At 38.7% G+C, this 5,977-nt stretch overlaps 1 long non-coding RNA gene across 1 annotated transcript; it reads right to left on the bottom strand.

Annotated features, from left to right (window-relative positions):
• Nucleotides 1–265: 265 nt before the first annotated feature.
• On the bottom strand, nucleotides 266–3,289 carry LOC113072603 (uncharacterized). Its single transcript, XR_003280316.1, has 3 exons — nucleotides 3,186–3,289; nucleotides 3,022–3,081; nucleotides 266–2,209 (listed from the first exon to the last, which is right to left on the bottom strand). It is a non-coding gene; the product is annotated as an uncharacterized LOC113072603 (long non-coding RNA).
• Nucleotides 3,290–5,977: the final 2,688 nt, after the last annotated feature.

Below are 5,977 nucleotides of genomic sequence, written 5' to 3'. Positions count from 1 at the left end.
ATCATTTCTGTAATACATTTTCATTTTAATTTTGGAACTTATAAAGCGTTAAAATTAGTATTCATTTTACATATTAAAACTGGTGTATGAAATGGCAAATTAAACTTATGTAATTTAATTTTCATTTTCATTTTGCACCAAACGTTGCACAAATGTATTGGAAAATGTAAATGTAAATACAGAAATGCATTGCCATTTTACATATTACATTGTCATTTTGCATATTACATCCCAAATTGAATAATGCTACCCATATGCTTCCATAAAAAATACTCCCATCCTTCAAAAGCACAATAGAGTTGTTTCTTTGTTTTGTTTTGCTGTAGGTATGACCATGAACATGAACATCTTGTAGTAATTTACCACAGAGTTTGGGGAAACCTCTCTCACTGTGTGTAAGGCAGCTTGATCACTAACAGACATTAATCTTACATTTGGTGGACCAAGGGCAGTTACCTCAGTGAACTTCGCAAACTTCTTGACATGATGCTTTTCGGTTCTTATTTCATTACAGAAATCGGTAACTTCTGCAGGTGCATTTGTTAAAAATTGCTTTGCTAAACGGGGAAAAGCTTGGGAAAACAGAACTCGTTTGCATATTTGTTGTGGTACAGCTTGGCTACTTTTTACTTGTTTCAGGAGGTATCCATTGAAATCTTCAAACATAAAGGCTGAGTGTGCCCACAAAGGACCACAATGCACAACACTTTTGCTCAAATGCAGAAGTGAATGAACATTGAATGGCATGTGCTCTTCCCCATACAGCGACTGCACACCTCCAACAAAATACACTAATGCCTCATGGGCATGATTTATCTGTTCTGTATTTATTTCGGATCCCAACAGAATGCTTATGCCCTCTATCAGTAATGCCCAATGACAGTGATACTTCTGTGGAAGTATGCCTTTTAGAACTGGCAAGCTATAGTACAGAAGCCAGTGTTGCCACTCATGGGCTTTCCAGAATTTGCGTTCAGTCAGAGATCTTGGAACTCGAGCAACAATACCTGGAGGTTTTATAGACAAGAGGTGTCTGTCCAAGATAGCCGTTTGTGTGCCAATGTACCATGGCTCAGAATAGTTTTTTGAATCGATCCATAAAGTTGCCACGCCAAGCAACACACAATACATATAGTCAGGGACCATCCCATTGATTACATCAAAGTTTGGTAAATCTACAATGGCAGATGGGCCCTTTATGCCCAATATTGCTGTCCCTTCTCTTTCAGCAATTTCTCCTATCTCTACTGTGGTTTTATGATTTCTGTCACTTGGTTTTTCATCTGCACATTTGTATACCCTTGACTTTCCTTTTCCTTTCTTCGTCTGCACCCCAGGGTGAAGGCAGACTCCACAGCCATATTCACCATTAAATTGCTTAAAATTTTGTAGTAATGGCCTTGCTGCTGCATCACACACACAGGCACAATGGGTGCACCTTCACGTGTCTCCATGACTGATCATTAGGATGTTGCCACTCAAAGCCAGCTTGTGAAAGATTGGCACATTCCTCTACAAATGGTTGGAAGTAGCAGGTCATGTGTGGCTTTTTTGCTCCAAACCATAAAGCACATAAAAGCACATGCTTATCTCTACTCTCAGGGGTTATCTCATTAACACAACACAGTATAGGCCAAATACTAAATTTAGAGGACTGAAAGACTGGTACACCATCACAATTAAATGTAAGGGAGAGGAAATCCTCTTCAATGTTTGATTTCAAGGTCTGATATAAGGTGCCATCACATAAATCACTTATTACATGCCTACTACTGTCATCAGGACGAAAACAGAAACCATGCATACCTTGATTCTCAAGAACATCCTTCAGTTGATCCTTTAATGGAATACTGATAAAGAAATGTCCTTCCTGTAAACTGTCTTTTACTGTTATGGACGATGAACATGACAGACATGTAAGTGTTTCTTCTTGTGATTGTGAAGTGCCAAGGTACTTAGTACATACTCTGCAGTAATGATGGCGTTTCAATTGATCTATAATACCAGCTATTGGTCTTTTCAAAAAATACTTGCTTGCTGGTACTGCATTTGTCCCAGCAGAATGTGACTTCAGAAGTTTCAGCAGGTCTTCCATCAATACACCAGTAGTGTTGTGTCTCACTGTAATGGAGAAAATAGAGATGCAACTTTGCCCTTCTGTTAGTCCATGAGAGTGGATATCATCATGTATTTCTTGAGGGGCATTTTCCTAAAATTACAGAAAAAGAAGCACAATATTAAAACTTATAAGGTTCTGCTTTACCATAAAGGTAACCTTGTTTTGCTCTACTGTACTTAGCACAAAAAATTTTATGGAAGCCACAACACATGCAAGAAACAAACAAAAAGAGGAAAGACAGACAGTGTCTTTACACATCTAAAGCCCTTTTTAGATGCCTCTGTTTTAAATAGTTTTAGACCCATTTCCAAGCTGCCATTTTTATCTAAAATTTTAGAAAAAAAAAAATTTCAACTCAGTTAATCTCCTTTTTGAACAATAATGACATTTATGAAAAATTTCAATCAGGTTTCCGTTCCCTGCATAGTACTGAGACTGCTCTGATCAAGGTCAGCAATAATTTACTACGTGCAGCAGACTCAGGAATGTTCTCTATTTTAATTATTCTTGACCTCAGCTGTTTTTGACAATGTGGACCATGTTTTTTAATTAGCCATCTGAAAAACAATGTTGGTATCAGTGATGTGGCCCTGGATTGGTTCGTCTCCTATTTATTGTATTTTCTGATTTTTTTTGTTGATTTTTCATTTTCATTTACATTTTTAAATATGGATCATGTTTGTTTCACTGTACAGAACTTTGTAACTTGTTTATGAAAAGTGCTATACAAATAAAGTTATGATTATTATTATTATTATTATTACTATTATTATTATTACTTCCATGAGCTGCAGAGATAATCTGTGCATTTTGTCATAGCATTGTTTGTCTCGTGATTATTTAATATCATATCAAATTATGTAATTAACTTCATAAATGTGTTTCCTTTAGTTTTGTCTCACCTGTGCCAATGTGAAAGGTTCTCCACTCTGTTCTTCTCTTTGGACATCTTCATCACTGTCCTAGGAAGGATACAAATCAATAACTTGTTAGATAGATAGATTGACAAAGTGATAGAGAGAGATACATATACATAGAGAGACAGAATAGTGTAGTTTTGTCTCACCTGTGCCAATGTGAAAGGTTCTGCACTCTGCTCTTCTCTTTGGGCATCTTCATCACTTTCCTAGGAAGGATACTACAAATCAACAAATAATTAGATAGACAGGAGTACACACGTGAGAGATCACTTCCGGGGCTTTCCGGCGCTTGCGGAATATGTAAAATGATATAAATACTGTTCGTTTTCTCACAAAAATCGCTCGTTTCGTTGTCTTATTTACGAGTCATTAAATCATGTTTAATTTTGACTCCTCTGTGCATGCTCTTTGAGGCGGTGACCATAGATCTGCATTATATGACTGACAGACAAGAACGGTTAGACCAAAATGGAAAATATCAAAATGGAAAATACTGTGGAAACAAAGACACCTACATCTTGGATGCCCTTGAGGTAAGCTAAAACATATCAAAAATTTATTTCACTATCCCTTTAACAACACAGAAATGCGATACAATCACATAGGAAATTCACACATCAAAGTTGTTCACAACAGATATGAGCTGCACAAATATTTAAATCGCAAAGGTAAAACAGTTAGTAATAAGTATCATCTTATAAGCTACATAACTTTTACAATGTAACTATCACTAATAAGATAAAGAGATAAAAAGACATGGACCGGATAACACTTACATGTTGTTGCGCAGTATGTTTTTCAATGTCAGTCAAAGTTCTGTTGATTTTCCTAAAGAAACAGTGGACAGTAACATTACGGTAACTAACGTTAACTGGGAACAAATCTCTGCAACCTTAATGGAGAACTCCGGTCAATTTTAACATTAAGCTCGTTTTTTTTTTTTTTTTTTTAAGTGCTGTCAGTACAGAGAACAACGACAAAAATCGGTGTTTCCTACACCATGTTATCCTCTTTTTAAAACTTGCACCCTGTTGACTTCAATGGGGCACGCCTGCGTTTAGCCTGCTTTAACATCCTTGATGTGTCATTAAAAGTGCACAGCCATGTGAATGAGTTTATTTAGGGGGAAGTCGTGGCCTAATGGTTAGAGGGTTGGACTCCCAATCGAAGGGTTGTGGGTTCTAGTCTCGGGCCAGACGGAACTGTGGGTGGGGGGAGTGCATGTACAGTTCTCTCTCCACCTTCAATACCACGACTTAGGTGCCCTTGAGCAAGGCATCGAACCCCCAACTGCTCCCCGGGCGCCGCAGCATAAATGATGAACACTGCTCCGGGTGTGTGCTCACAGTGTGTGTGTGTGTTCACTGCTCTGTGTGTGTGCATTTCGAATGGGTTAAATGCAGAGCACAAATTCTGAGTATGGGTCACCATACTTGGCTGAATGTCACTTCATTTTCACTTTCATTTAGAGTGAACACAGTGAATCTGACTGCTGTAGATGTGAAAGATATTAATAAAATTGATGTTAATTCTGCCAGCGAAAATACCATAGACAGTAAAAGAAATGGACACAGCGACCCCATTGGAACTCAATTGAGACAAGTGAAGCCCATTTTTAGCGTTTTTTAGCACTTCCGTTTCTGACGCGCAGACTCAAACGAAGCTTGACGACGTCAGCAACCTGTCTGACAGATGTAAATCTTCTAAGTGGCTGTGCGTGCAAACTGCCATCATTAATCTTGCAGAGACAGCGAGCTTGAGCGGGGAGTTCTTTGTCGTGAGTGAGCAGGAGTAAGTATTCTGATTAATTATTTTGTATAGTATTTTAAAATGTAACGCCAGTACGCCATATTAAGTTAATTGCCTGCGAGCTTCTCCTCCTGTCTGTACGGTAATGCGACAGAGAGACGAGTGGTTATGACGCAATCGTTAGCCTATTTTTTACAAAAACTGTTTATACGGGGCCATAATGTAACATAGAAGGTAATGGAGCCCTTTATACATTGTCGTGTATCTTTAGAAATAAATAATGGACAAACGGAGTCTTTAAACGCCTCAGATGTAAAGTTATTCGCTGTCAAAGTGACGGCAAAATGAATGGGAGTCAATGGGAATGCTAACGCAAGTGAAGTTCTGCTAAAAGATGGCAGCCCCCACCCGACTTCAACTTCCGGTCGTGTTCCTTGCCCCCTGGAAAATACCTGAAAAACTTCCTGTTTTCGGTCGAAGTCCACAGTAGTCGATTGTCGAGTTCAGGCGCGTTCTCTTTAATTGCTTAGTTACCAATGATCGCCCGGCTGAACTGGACAATTGACTACTGTGGACTTCGACTGAAAACAGTAAGTTTCTCAGGTATTTTCGCGGGCAGAATTAACATCAATTTTATTAATACAGGTTTAAACGTGCCCATTGAAGTCAACAGGGTGCAAATTTTAAAAAGAAGATAACACGGTGTAGGAAACAACGATTTGTGTCGTTGTTCTCTGTACTGACAGCACTCCAAATGAGCTTAATGTTAAAATTGACCGGAGTTCTCCTTTAACCAGAAGTTGTGAGCTGGATTAGGAAACAGGTGTAATTTTTATTACAAACCTTTTTTTCCATCTTGTCAAAGTACGTATAGGAACATTTTCTCTCAACCAAACCTTTTCTTTCGTGTTAGCAGTAACGTTATGCTTTCTTTTCGTGACCATTTTACCGCTAGAAATTTACCGGAAACTTCAGCTAGCTAACATTCCCGTTCCTCGAAAAATGACTACAGATAGAGCAGTGCGAGGTTGTGGTTAATGCGCATGCGCAGGGCCGCTAGATAGATAGATGGCGATAGAGAGAGAGAGAGCGCGAGTACACTGCAGAACACTGTTTGGAGGGAAAAAAGTACAAGGTTGAAAAAGAAGGCATCTTTTGAATCACGACCAATGAACGGCCAACAGACGAC

The sequence above is a fragment of the Carassius auratus genome, unplaced genomic scaffold, assembly GCF_003368295.1.
Source record: "Carassius auratus strain Wakin unplaced genomic scaffold, ASM336829v1 scaf_tig00009639, whole genome shotgun sequence".
Lineage (NCBI taxonomy): Eukaryota > Metazoa > Chordata > Actinopteri > Cypriniformes > Cyprinidae > Carassius > Carassius auratus.
The sequence above is the reverse complement of the archived record's forward strand: the minus strand, read 5'-3'. Positions and strand labels throughout refer to the sequence as shown.